This window comes from Canis lupus, chromosome 7 (assembly GCF_048164855.1).
Source record: "Canis lupus baileyi chromosome 7, mCanLup2.hap1, whole genome shotgun sequence".
Classification (NCBI taxonomy): domain Eukaryota; kingdom Metazoa; phylum Chordata; class Mammalia; order Carnivora; family Canidae; genus Canis; species Canis lupus.
In genome coordinates, this window is record NC_132844.1 from 16771762 (window position 1) to 16786869 (window position 15108).

General features: G+C 33.8%; 1 protein-coding gene and 1 pseudogene across 1 annotated transcript in view; both read right to left on the reverse strand.

Annotated features, from left to right (window-relative positions):
- Positions 1 to 15108, reverse strand: part of LOC140636377 (uncharacterized) — a 499328-nt gene that overhangs the window by 412659 nt on the left and 71561 nt on the right. The window lies entirely within an intron of this gene.
- LOC140637462 (U4 spliceosomal RNA) lies at positions 5264 to 5335 on the reverse strand (annotated as a pseudogene).

The following is a 15108-nucleotide window of genomic DNA, read 5'->3' on the forward strand; positions in this document are numbered from 1 at the left end:
TAGCAGAAAAAGAAATTAAGAAACCAATTCCATTTACAATTGTACCAAAAAAGAATAAAATACCTAGAAATAAACTTAGCCAAGGAGGTGAAAGACCTGTACTCTTAAAGCTATAAAATATTGATGAATGAAATTGAAGACAACACAAACAAGTGGAAAGACATTCCACATTCACAGATTGGACAAATATCGTTAAAATGTACACACCACCAAGACAATCTACATATGCAAAATAATCCCTATCAAGATACTAATGGAACTAGAACAAATAATACTAAAATGTGTATAGAACCACAAAAGAACCTGAATAGTCAAAGCAATATTGAAGAAAAAGAACAAAGCTGGAGGTATCACAATTCAAAATTTCAAGATATACTACAGAGCTGTAGGTGTCAAAACAGTATGGTACTGTCACAGAATTAGAGAAATAGATCAGCAGAACAAAAGAGAAAGCCCAGAAATAAACCCACATTTAAAACAGTCAATTAATCTAGGACAAAGGAGGCAAGAATATAAAATGAGGAAAAGGCAGTCTCTTCAATAAAGGGAAAAGTGGAAGCAACATGCAAAAGAATGAAACTAGACCAGATTATACTATACACAAAAAACAAACTCTAAATGGATTTCAGACTTAAAAGTGAGACCTGATACCATAAAACTCCGAGAACAGAACATAGGCAAGATTTCTATGACATCAGCCAGGACAACATTTTTCTAGGTATATCTACTAAGGCAAGGAAAACAAAAGTAAAAATAAAGTCCTGAGATTACATCAAAATAAAAACCTTTTACACAGAGGGGAAAATCAGCAAAACAAAAAGGCAACTTATAAAAAGGAAGATTTTTGCATGTGATATATATGGTAAGGGGTTAATATCCAAAATGCACAAAGAGTTTATACAACTCAACGTGAAACACACACACACACACAAACATAATCTGATTCTTAAAATGGGCAAAGGAACTGAATAGATATTTTTAAAAAGAGGACATATAGGCACATGAAAAGATGTTCAATATAGCCCATCATCAGGGAAATGGAAACTGAAACCTCCCTGAGATATCACATCAGACCTGTTAGAATGGATAAAATAGAAAGCACACGAAACAACAAGTGTTGGCAAGGATATGGAAAAAAAAGAACCCCTGTACACTTTTGGTGGGAATGTAAACTGGTGCAGTCAATGTAGAAACTGTATGGAAGTTCCTCAAAAAGTTTCAGACATATTATATGATCCAATAATTCTACTACTGGATTTCTACCAAAAGAAAACACAAACAATAACTTGAAAAGATATATACACTCCTCTGTTTAGTGCAGCATTATTTACAATAGCAAGGTATGTAAGCAACCCAAGACAGATGAATGGATAAGGAAGATGTGGCATATATACACAATGTAATATTACATAGCCATAAAGAAGAATGAGATCTCACCACTTGCAACAACATGGATGGACCTAGAGGGTATTATGCTAAATGAATAAGTCCAAAAAAGACAAATATCATCTGATTTCACTTATATGTGATATCTAAAAAACAAAACAAATGAATAAACAAATAAAAAACAGGATCAGACCTATAAATACAGAAAACAAATTGATGATTGTCAGAGGAGGAGGGGGCAATGGATGAAATGGGTGAAGGGGAGTGGCAGATACAGGCTTCCAATTATGGAACGAATAAGTCATGGGAACAAAAGGTTCAGCATAGGGAATATAGTCAATAATATTGTAATAGTGTTGTACAGTGTCAGATGGTAACTAACTACACTTGTAGTGAGCATAATATAACATATAGAGTTCTTAAATCACTATGTTGTATACCTGAAACCAATATAACATTATATGTCAAGATATTCAAAATTTTAAAAACATTATATATATATATATATGATTGGTAGCCTCTCAAATAGAAGTTTTACAAAAGACTTCAGGATCAAATATCTTCCTTTGCATATAGATTTACATAAATAAAATCAAAGACTTGCTGTATCACATATATTGATATATTAATAGAGCAATGTTCTTAGGCTCCATACCCTAATAAATCTGAAGTTCTCTTGATACCTAAGGAATTAGAACCCTTTCATTAGGGTTCATTACAGAATGGTTATTCATTCATTCTTGCATCCATTCAACCCTTATTCCTCTCTGGGTGCTAGACTCTGGGAATATAAAGAAAAAAAGATACTGTCCATTAGTAGTTCATAGTCTAATAAGAGAACAAAGCATATGAACAAATAACTGTAGTTTAGTAAATATTATGACAAATATATACAAAAGAATAGATTTGAAGCTCAGTGGAGGAGACATTTTCTTTATCTGGAAAGTTAAGAAAGAGTTCACAAAGAAAAAAAAAAATTTGATCTGGAACTAGAACCACGAAAAGCCCTTCACATTGAATTTACTCTCTCTAAAAGGAGATTCCTATGGTGCTTAAGATTTTTTCAAAGACATGTTTATAATAGAATACTCTCTGTTTTAAGTTCCTAAAAGTGTCAAGAGACATTTAAAGCAAAATTTTGAAGTGTAACAAGATGACTTTACAGCAGCTTAATTATATGACAAAGGGCATAATTACTATAGTTACCTCACACCAACAAAAATGGAAATCATTTCAGCTTGAGTTTGAATGGGGAAGATCAGAATTAGAATTTCCTTTCATTGAGCAATGAGAATTGTCTCTACGATCCTGGGAACAAAAAAGGAGTCTCAAAAAATAAAAACCACTTTCTGTGAGGAGTAAAGACCCAGTATATTCTCAGGATTTAGGACCTGTCTAGCATTGTAGTAGGGAAAATGACATTGAGATGTCCTACACTTGATCCTTCAACTTTGGGGACTCTACAAGTTTCCATGCTATAGCCACAAAATCTCAAGTGCCCTTTAGTGGTCCCCTTATGAGTCCTGACTCTAAGATGTGAATAAGAATCAGGAACCCAATCACAGAGAGACAGGCCTCAAGTTTTTGAAACACAGAGTCTGGAAGGCATCTGTGAGCCTGGTTAGGCTTGTTCCATATGAACTGATTCTAGTATGGTCTTAATAGTCCAAAAAACACATTCCCTCTCGACTTAAGATTTCTGAAATATCTCTCTGCCTTTCAGTTAATCCATTGCTAAAGCTCTTTTTTATAGCATGTCAGCTGCTGAAACAGTGATAATGATAGTTTTTAATTAACCCAGAAAGTTCAGAGGAGGAAGCACAATGTGCCTGGGCTCCAGGGCATAAGCTAACTTTATAGACAGTGATGTTAAAACTTTGCAGTTGCCAGAAGCATCTCCTGGCTGCATTCAGATTCAGGACACTAACACTTATATGACACCTGACAAACCAGTTTTTAAGTCTCTCCAGGGAATAAGGTTCTCCAGTGTCCTGTAAGTAGCCATTTCCATGGAAAGATTAATTCATATTTAACATAATCTCCTGCTTCTAATTTTTTCTTGTTATTATCTTCATTTTAATAATCAAACTAAATTAAATCTGTATGTCTAAATGCTAAGAAAAAAGATAACTCAATCTTCATGGTTGAACATTTCCACTTCTTACTGTGTCCAAAAAACAGGGAAAATATTCTCAATTTGAGAGTCTAGGAAACTCTGTCAAATATTGCCTATAATTAATTTTTATGTTAGCCAGTTATATTTTTGAAATTTTCCAGAAATTCTACAGATTATATCTTGCACAAATGGCCTTTTAGCCAGTCTTAGAACATATGAGAAGAAATTCCAGAAACCTTGGTAACTGCCACTTACTCAAATTCCACAGAACAAAATATTTTTGGCCCAACCTGAGTCTTATTGGGAGCTGACAGTGACGGGCAAGGAGTTTATTCAAAGCCGAATACACTGTGCATTGTATATTATGTACTCCATGGTTCTGAGATTAATGATGTGCCTTGGTGTAGGTGTGAAGATATCTAGCACATATTCCAGCAAAGTTGTATCTTGGAATATTTTAACCCTTATAATTAAGGTTGGGCCATTAGGGGAGCATTTAAGCTTCCAGAACTTCAGAACTTACCCTTATTAACCCAGACCTATCATCTGCAATTGTGTGAAAAATGTTGGGAAAACCCAGAAACACCTCAACCTATCACTGGAGATTATTACTGATATTCCTTCTGTGTTACTCCGCTCTATATGACTTATACTAGAGTTCTCCAACTGAAGAACTGGCACATCGGTGTGCATCCAGTGCTTTAGAGGTGTATTTAATATGCTGATTCATTTAGACCCAGGGGCTAGAGTTCCCTCATTAGATGGCTTTGATCTCAATAAGCATTTTCCAGAACTCCTCAGTAAAGGGTCAGACATTATGATCAGGCTCACGCTGTGGTCCCACAGATGAGGAGCATACAATATGACAACATGCTACATTTACTGTTCCTCTATAGCATCACAAGCATCCCCAGAGAAGTGGTCTATTACTTGGACATCTGTGTTAGCATCCTGGGGAATCTTTTGAAAAGCTTTATTTGAAAGTTTTACATACATTTAACTTTTGTCTATTCTAATATCTTGTATTTCTCTTTTCAAATTATATAACATAAAGAAAACTTTTTTTTTTTTTTAAACAAGACTGTAAGTAGATACCTTTCCAAAACACCTCCATTTTACCCTGGCATACTAAACAAATCCATCATCTTCTATGTATTCTATTCTATAATGTGAAGATGGTTGGGGAGTACTTCTTTAGATAAGTAGACCTTGATACAATTTGGTTTATGTCTGGCGTAGTCATCAGTTTGAAACTACAATTATCATTTGTCAAGATATTGGTCAAGTTAGTGTGTAACTCAAATATTCCAAGGCCACATCAGCATTGAGTTACAAAGTAGATAATATCAACACACAACACCAATTATCACAGCTTTAATATACCTTTCATCTCAGTTATTAATGATTTAAGAGTCCCCAAAAAGATCATACTCCAATACCTTAATCACAAATCAGGAAAACTCAATTGAAAATTTCATCACCGGGAGGCCTGAGTGGCTCAGCAGTTGAGCGTCTGCCTTTGGCTCAGGGCGTGATCTTAGGGATCCCCTAAATAAATAAAATCTTAAAAAAAAAAAAAAAACTTCATCACCATTGGTGATTGAAAACCACCATTCACAAACATCTGGGGCCCTACCTATTCCACTCCAGTGACACACTTCCTTCAGCTTAACTCAGTGCATCAGCCTTGCCTCCCTGAATGACAGAATTATATTTCTAGGAATATCCTCAGAGACCAAGGAAACTAATCCACATAAATGCTTCATTCTTAATTAGCAATAATCACACCTCGGATAAACCTCATCGGCTATGATACTGCCACTGCACAAAGCTAAATGCTTCATTCTCAAATAAGATTCCACTAGAACTGGGACGCCTGGGTGGCTCAGCGGCTTAGCCCCTGCCCAGGGGGTGAACCTAGAGTCTCAGGATCCAGTCCCACATTGGGCTCCTTGCATGGGGCCTGCTTCTCCTTCTGCCTGTGTCTCTGCCTCTCTCTCTCTCTCTGTCTCTCTCTCTGTCTCTCATGAATAAATAGAGACACAGAGAGAGAGAGGCATTTTTTTTAAAAAATCCACTAGAACAGTAAAAAGCATGTTATCTTGAAGCAAATATGTAATAGACAATCCTTAGAGATTATGTATATATACTCTTTATGTATAGTAGATACATATTATAGATGAAGACTGCCTCATTCCATATATGAATGGGAACAAACTAGAAGTACCAAATGCTCTGATAGGTCCACATAATACTTTAGATTAATTTTAGGATGTTAACAAACTTCATTGTTAACCAAGCTTGCTTAATAAATGCTAATGGTACCAAATACATCTATAAAGCCTGTTAAAAAGCAGAAAGATCTTGGTATAGTTCATTCTAGTTTTTCTGTGTCAGAGCAAAGGTTACTTATATGGCACAGTCCCGTGTTCCAAAGCCACTTTGCTACTCCATGATTATACTACAAATGTCTCTCCAATTATTTAAGGAAACTATTACTTGAATGAAAATATCAGTGGGGACACTTAGACAGTTTTCCAACCCACATGACCAGAAATGAAATATTCAATTGATTTAGGACTAATCTGTAATGGTGTGAACTATTAATTATTCATATATAAAACTTCATGACAGAAATTTTATACGTGCCCTAAAAATATGTAAAAATCAAAACCTCTGAATGAATCATGCTACTAGCACACTCATATGCACAAGTAGTTCTAGTTAGAGGCCAAAATCCACAGCGCGGCTAGCCAGTCCTTTCTTTATCTGGCCTAGGCTTTCCTTTCATCCTCCACCTATTGTCAGCTGTGCAGGCACCTGCTGTGCTTCTTAGAAGTTCCTGAACATACCACCTCAAATACTTAGCCTCATTCTAGGAAATAATTTCCCTGTCATTCACATCATAAACTTCAACTCATTTCTTAGGAAGCATCATGAGGATTGCCTCCATTGAAAGTTTCTTGGTCTTCTTGCCCTATCAGATTATATTCCATTATAGTCATTTGCTTTCATTTCCTTCTCCTCTATTTTTTGGTGACTGCTTTGGCATCAGGAACTAGGCACTTTATAGGTTAGAAGCTGTCTTCTGGAATACTGATCCGGTATGTGCCCTGTTTAGTCACAGGAAAGAAGGGGAAATTCAAAAGATGTATTGAGCACTAGATCCAAGTTTGACACAGTGCTTAGTTCTAGATTCTGTACACATACATTTAACCTTTATAACATCACTTGGGATGTATCATTACCCAATACAAAATATATTCCAGATAACTAGAGAGTTAAATGTAAAAAAGTCAAACTATTAAAATTTTAGAAGATAAAACATATGAATATTTGTGTAAACTAAGGAAAATACCTTTTTTGCTTAAAGGCAATAGAGTAAATTATAAAGAAAATGACCAATTTGGCTATATATAAATTTAAATTTGTACACAGATAAATGTGTTAAAGATGATTAAAGAAATGAATGTTCAACCTGAAATGGATGTTTAGTCACTCACTGGCTTTAAACACATACAAATTTGTCAGCAGCAGCATAATCACAAGTTTGGAACAAAAACATATGTGGGTCAGCTTTCTTCAGTATAAATGTTCAAAGGTGGGACGCCTGGGTGGCTCAGCAGTTAAACATCTGCCTTCAGCTCAGGGCTTGATCCCAGAGTCCTGGGATCGAGTTCTGTAACAGGTTCCCTGCATGGAGCCTGCTTTTCCTTCTGCCTATGTCTCTGCCTCTCTCTCTCTCTCTGTCTCTCATGAATAAATAAATAAAATCTGTTTTTTTAAATGTTCAAAGGTGATACCTTTGGAAAACCGTTACTACGGTACATATAAATTAATTTTCCTGTAATAGTCATGCACCTATTCTCAACACAGTCTCTGGGAAGTTTAAAATTTACCAGGAGAAATAAATATGTGCCTATTAATTTCCATCCAGTAGTCTAGAATGAGAACAGCCCACGGTCAAAATTTAACTGATAACTTTTGATGCCTTAACAGAGTACCCTAAACAATCCACAAAATAGTCATGCTATACTTGTGTATAATTCATGAATATTTATATGCATGTGAGTATCTATTATTATAACCCTGCTATAGAACTATTCTTGGAGTCTGTAATGTCATATTGCCTTAAGTAAAACCCCTTATAATGAGATAATTCAGTATCTAAAGCCTGTAATATAACATTCAATAAAGAAAAACCTTAGATAGAATTTTGTTCTATGGGAAATAATAACACAATGATATTGCTAAATCATATTCATAAATGCTCGCAAAAAGATTCAAAGGTTAAAGAAAGAGCCCATGTTTTTCTGTTAATATCATGTAATTGCTTACATAGGAACTAAACTTTAAAGGCCTTTATCTTGAATATTGTCATAACAGTTTCAATTTTTTAATGTTCAAAAACATTGCATAGGGAATCTAAAGTGCTCAATGTAGAACTATGTCTTCAAAAAAGAGGGGCATAATCACTGTTAAAATTCCATTTTCTGAATTGGTATCTTCACTTTGAAATAAATTAAGATGATTGATATTTATTACTGATACATTAAACATTCAAGTAATTGAACTACTCTAATATCCTATGTAAGAGTTGAAGCTCATTACTCATTACATTGTTTACCTATGCATTTCTTTTCACAAATCCAATATATTAAACCATGCATATCCACAAATATTAGTTAATACTCTTGGTCTTGATGATATAGCTTCTTGATATCTTGTAATGATATAATTTTATTTTGTAAGGATATGAATTCATTTTGCCTACTTTGTAATACAAATCTGAACATCATTTTGTGTACATACATAATGACTTGTCCATATCATGAGATAAATACTACCTACTCAAATTAATGATGTACCCATCATTCTATTCTGCTGCATTACTGACATTTTATGCAATAATAATAAAATAATTTCTCTTTATTAAACCCAAATGTTTGGTATCAGAAGCTACATATAATTTTCATTCCTTTGATACTAAGCTTTTATTCAAAGAAATTGACTGCCAAAGGGCACCTGGGTGGCTCGGTCAAACAAGCATCTATCTTCAGCTCAGGTCATGATTCCAGGGTCTTGGGATTGAGTCCTGCATGGTCTCCCTGCTCAGCAGGGAGTCTGCTTCTCCCTCTCCTTCTGCACCCCCACCCCGCTTGTGCTCGCTCTCTCCCAAATAAATAAAATCTTAAAAAAAATGACTGTCTGAGGCTAGCATTATCATTTCAAAAATTTAAGTTCAAATTCATAATTAAAAACAATTGCTCTTATTGTTTCCATTAACACAATTAAATTCATGACTTTACCCTACCCTGAACTCTTTATTTCTGTTCTGCTTTCATTCCTATCATGTAACTGATAAAGGATGGTGGAGGAATAAGATAAAAAATCAGACATTGTGCTGAGGATACAATAAGTAGTGGTAGAAAAATCAGAAACCAGAAGGTCCTTCTTGACACTCTCTCTGTCACAACGCATGCGGGTGATGTTGAGCAAATCAGCCTTCCTTTTCTTGCATTTTGTTATTACAAAATTGAGAGGTATGAGCATATTTAGAAACCCGTCCCTCTCTAAATTACTTATCTATTAATTGAAGAAAATCCCATTCCCTCAGCTTTTCATTCCTTTAGTCCTGGTACATGCTGCTTCAGACCCTAAAGAGGGTATCCATCCCTATTAAAAACCTGATTTCACCTTGGAGAGTTCCCCACAAGAATTGTACTAGTGGAAAAGACTAGACCATAAAAGATGAGACAATAGGCACAGCTTCAATTGTTTCATAAGAAAGAGAATGCATGGGGAAAAAGAGACCCAAAATTGAATTAAGAGGACTTCTTTCATGGTGATCTGTCATAATAATGGAGACTTTTGCCCAGAAAATAGAAATGAAATCAGTTACATACACGAAGGACAGAGGTTGCTAAATTCAAATCAAGATCAATATTAAACATAAAACACATCTGTACGATGTTCACCAGAGCATTTTTTAATCAATAATGAAAACTAGAAAAATACTATTCAACACATAAAAACAATATGGTCTACTTATTTATATGTGCTGGTATTGAAAAAATATCTAATCTAAGAACAGAAAGTCTAGGAAAATCTGAATCAGAATGTTAATGGCAGTTGCTTCTATATGGTAAGATTAGAGTATTTTTTATTTATTCTTCATACCTTTCTGTAGCATTTGACTTCTCTCCAAAAGTCTTAGGATGTATTTTTTTTTATTATTTTTTTAGGATGTATTATTTTTATTATAAAGTTATTCATTTTAGAAAAGGATAATTTAAAAAAAAGAAAAAGATAATTTCTGATGAAGTATCAGTATGTCAAACTGATTTTCATGGGAAGTTGATTAAACTGCCAATGTTACGCTTTGTATATAGCATGATGATTAATACTAAATAAAAGGTTACAGACATACTTTAGTGAAAAGTAGTAACCAGAAAAGAAAAAGGCTGGGAGAATTGACTTCTGGTCTGATTAAATAGTAAACATTAACAGTGAATTCATGTTTGGGGTTTTTTTTTAATGAATATTTTCAAGTTTATTAAGTACCAATGATCATTTTCTTTATGATATAATAGCTATTTGTAAAAAATATAGTAGAAAAAAATGAATATTCATAAGATTAGTGATTTCTCTGAATTTTTTCAGTGTGTAGATAATCTACATATTTTAATATTTAGTATATGCTGTGCATTTGAAAAGTATTTTCAAATTCTCAAATAATTTTATGATGTAAAAAAGATTATAATTACCACATGGCTTAGCAGAAAGACATCATCAGGGTTTAGACCCAGACCATAACTTAAATCTTGACTCTGTTAAATGCTGACAATGTAACCTTGTTAAATTAGTTAATATTAGATTCCAATTTCATCTATAAAATATGTGTAATATTTGTCTTGAAGTACTGTTGTGAGGATTTGAAATTTTATGTAAGTTAGGTGCCTGTCCAGTCCCCAGCCAGCAATGTTCAGGCATTCTATAGGTATTGTTGCAATAATTCTCATCTACATAATCATGACAGTCAGGGCTTTTATGGAATTTACCTGGAAAGGCCCTGTTCTAAGCCTTTTACATGGACCATCTCATTCAATCCTCTCAATAACTCCATATGGTAATACTATGAATCTCGATTTTACAGATGAGGAACTAAGTCACACACCAGAAAAGTAACTAGCAGAAGGGCTCACAGTCTGGCTCTAGAGTTTGTGCTCTTCATCCTTAAGCTTTGCTGCCACAAACCTATTCAGTATGTCTTTTCATAGTTATATATGCATTGTACGGATGCTTTACATGATTTACTGATACTGGTATATCTTTTGAATAGGCTTTAATTTGAGGATTTTGAATTCATTTTTGTATTGTAATAATTAATTCCACAATTTTTTGATATATTTGAAAACACTCTGCAGACAAATAATTTGATAGGTGGCCATTTTTGTCTAAGTGGTCTGATGATTAGTCAACCTATTAGTGCATAAAATACTGCTAAATAATCATCCCAGTTTAACCACATTTACAAAATGAATACTTGTACAATGCATAACTCATTCCTGCATAAAAATAAATTGCCATATACTTTGTCAAAGATATTTATGGAAGAGTATGCTAAGAAGAATGATAAAAACATGACCATCAGTCTTCCTCACATTAAAAGGATTTACATCTTATCATAGTATATTATACATTCAAATCAATAAGCATTCATGTTGTAGTTTTTATAAATTGTAATAAAACTGAAATACAAGAATCACATGAATATGCATACAATATTTTTAAAAAAAACAGTAATCACAAAACCTTTGTCGTACTTTCATAAAATATGTTAAGCATTTCTTTCAGAAATGGAAAAGTGATGTATTTGTAGATAATGGGAAGAAGAAAGCCCAAGGTCAGTGCTCCCTATCAGCAGCACTGCTGATGGGAAAGAAAATGACCAACATCTTTAATCTAGAGTTGAGTAAGATCCTCCTCTATACGTATCACTTAAATGAGAAAATGCTCATATCTTTTCATTCTTTTAAAAATAGAATCATAAGGCTCTTAGAGTTTCCTGCCTCTTATAGACCTATTCCAAAAAAAAATTCTAGAAGAATAATGGACTATTATGTGTGATTTATTCTGTTCTTGCTAAAAATGGGAAACAAATTAGGCTGGAGTTTCCTAATAACAAACAACTTCTTACATATCAGAAAATAACCTACTCACCTGTAGCCACATTGTCTTTTAAATTAAATAAAGGGGTGCTTCAGGGTTCAGATGCTTCAATGTCATGCATAATAGCTAAATGTCATTCCTAATGCTCCCTAAAGCTATTATTTCTTTTGATTTATTTTATAATTATATTCCCTAAATTAAATAACAACAAAAACAATCAATATCAAATATTGGTTAGGAGATTAAAGGCTTTTTTAACTTATTTTTTATCATAACACATTATTAAACATGCTTTATAATTTTTTAACTTTATGACCATGATCAGCGATTCCCCCAGGATTTTTTTCATCATCTCCAAGTGCATTGCCCAGCCACTTCTAACTTGCTTTTGAACAAGAGAAGATTGCAATGCATTTTGAACTCAAGAATAAAGTCAAATTCAAATGAGAACTTTAACTTCAATCTAATCCAGTAACTCTGGCCAGACACTCCCTAAATACATGTTATGCCTATTTCCGCTGAATCAGAAATTCTTCCTTAATGAAGATATTGCCAAAAAGGAGCTAAGGTTCTAGAATGTATTGTAATTTTTCCAAAAAGAAAATCCAAGCGACTCCTGGGTGGCTCAGCGGTTAAGCATCTGCCTTCAACTTTAGGCGTGATCCTCGAGTCCCGGGATCGAGTTCCACATCAGGCTCCCTGCATGGAGCCTGCTTCTCCCTCTGCCGATGTCTCTGCCTCTCTCTCGGTGTGTCTCTAATGAATAAATAAATAAAATATTTAAAAAAAAAAAAAGGAAAGAAAAACCAAAGGAGAATTGAGAGAAATGGGGTGAAATAAGAACTGATGGTCAGAAACTCATAAAGATCAAATGGAGCCCAGAAATAAGGGAAATGTACAATTGTGCAATTGAAGGTGACGTTGCACCTTGATATGATGATGGTGTGGGGGAAAAGGCATGTAAGCCTTCTATAGAACTCACTTTTGCCTGACATTTAGATTTAGTCAAAGAGAGGCACTTGGAGTTAAAAAAAAAAAAAGAAGAAGAAGAAGAAGAAGAAGAAAAAGAAGAAGAAGAAGAAGTAGTAGTTTACTTATTCAAAATTGAGCCAGAGTCAGAAAATAGAAAAACAGACTCCTTAACTAGTCAATATATTAATAGGTACAAATTCTTGCTTTTTACTCTGGAAGAAGCTATCATTTCCTTTTTCAGGTCTCTTCTACTTTTGCTTTGTATAATCTTAACAAGTGTGTTTATTATGCTGGATTAGCATCAGCAAATTAGAAATAAGAGGAAGTAGTTTTCACTGGAAGAAAAATATGACAAATAACAGGAGAAAACGAAAAAACACAAAGCAGGCTCAAGAGTTGTCAGCAAAGCAATATGGGATTAATTAGCATGAGCAAAAATAAAATTCAGTAGGCCCTGAGGACAATAAAACAGTACAGTATATAACAATTACCTAAAGCTTGTCTAAATAAGGCAAGGATGTGTAAAAAGTAATTCTGAAATATCTTTAATTCTGAGGGAGAAAAAAATTACATTTCTCAGAAAATGGCTATTAAAATGGCTCATTCACCAAGAATTCTGGGCGGCTAAGCTATTGATGCATTATAATTATAAAGAATTGATCTATATGTCAATATAGAACTTTGAGCTCCTATTAAGTCTTGGGGAGTTGACAGAGTTGTCATTTCAACTTTGGATACTGAATAACAATAATAATGAAAGCACATATAAACCTGCAAGGTATTTATTTATTTATTTATTTATTTATTTATTTATTTATTTATTTTGCTTTGTTTTACTTATAGTTTGAAACACTCCAGTAATAGGCTGTACCCTTGAAGCTGTCTTAGTTCTTTGAGCTTAATAGAAGTTAATTTAGGACACTGAAATAAAAAGTAGCAGTTTGCTCTAGTGGAGGGGAAAGTTATTTGAACTAGCAAAACTTATTTTATGAATTTCTTTGAGGACAAAGAACATTAGGGCATAAAAATCTAAGGATGATCTTATTATTCAATAATGAAACATATGTGAAAACATGAAGCTTCTTAGTATCAAGACATCCCAATAAAATGTCAGACTTAAATACAAATTTCTATTAATTCTTTAGAGAAAATGTTCCACATACAAGTATACTTTAAATGTATTCACATTCTATTTTATCTGTTAAACTTTCACATAATATTCTTGGGGGGGAATTCAAAAGCACAGAGATATTGACCTTTTCTTAATTTATTTACAATTTAATCACAAGCCTAACTGAAGTATATTGGCACTGATGGTTTTGTTTTGAGCAGAATGTTACTTTTACAAGAAAAGCAATTTAAGTCAGAGTAAGATTTGGTTATACTCTCAAACATTGCTTGGTGGAAATATAAATTAAATGATACAAACTTTCAGGAGACCAATTATTGGACAGCTTTTGAAATGTACATACACTTGAACTCAGAAATTCCTCTTAAGAAGAAAATAAAGATGACTACTAACTTTACCACCACATTATTTTTAATAGAAAAAAAAAGGGGTAGGGCAGCCCGGGTGGCTCAGCGGTTTGGCGCTGCCTTCGGCCTGGGGCCTGATCTTGGGGACCCAGGATCGAGTCCCGCGTTGGGCTCCCTGCGTGGAGCCTACTTCTTCCTCTGCATGTGTCTCTGCCTCTCTGTCTCTCATGAATGAATAAATAAAAAATCTTAAAAAAAGAAAAGAAAAAAAGGGGTGACAACTTCAAATGTACTAGAAGAGGTAAATTTGTTCTTCAAAAATTATGGCATATATATAGAGAATATTATATTTGTATTTGTAATATTAACATGCTTATTTTGAGAAAGTTTTCATGATATAGCATGTGAGAAGAAACAGGTAAAAAATCATATGCGTTATCTGATTTCATTTTTTTTTAAGATTTTATTTATTTATTAGAGACAGAGAGAGAGAGAGAGAGAAGCAGAGACACAGGCAGAGGGAGAAGCAGGCTCCATGCAGGGAGCCTGACGTGGGACTCGATCCCAGGTCTCTAGGATCACGCCCTGGGCTGAAGGCGGCACTAAACCGCTGAGCCACCGGGGCTGCCCTGATTTCATTTTTTAAAGAATATTTAGAATAATTTTTAAAACGTACATCAAAATGTTAGCAGTGATTATACTTGATATTTATTTTCCTGCTTTTTCTATATTGTCACAATTTTGCAATGAATGTGTATATATTTTATAAACATAGAAAATATAACTACTGCAAAAAAGATTTGCTTTAATTTATTGTGCTCTTAAACATGCAAATAGCTACTAATTAAGTTTAACACAAAATATTATATTAAGCTTAATTTCATAAAATTACTATGTCTAACTGACCCCTAATCCTTTGTTGACTTCACTAAGACTAATGCTATGTCCTAACTCACTGTGTATCTTTGATCTTCCCCTTGATTTCT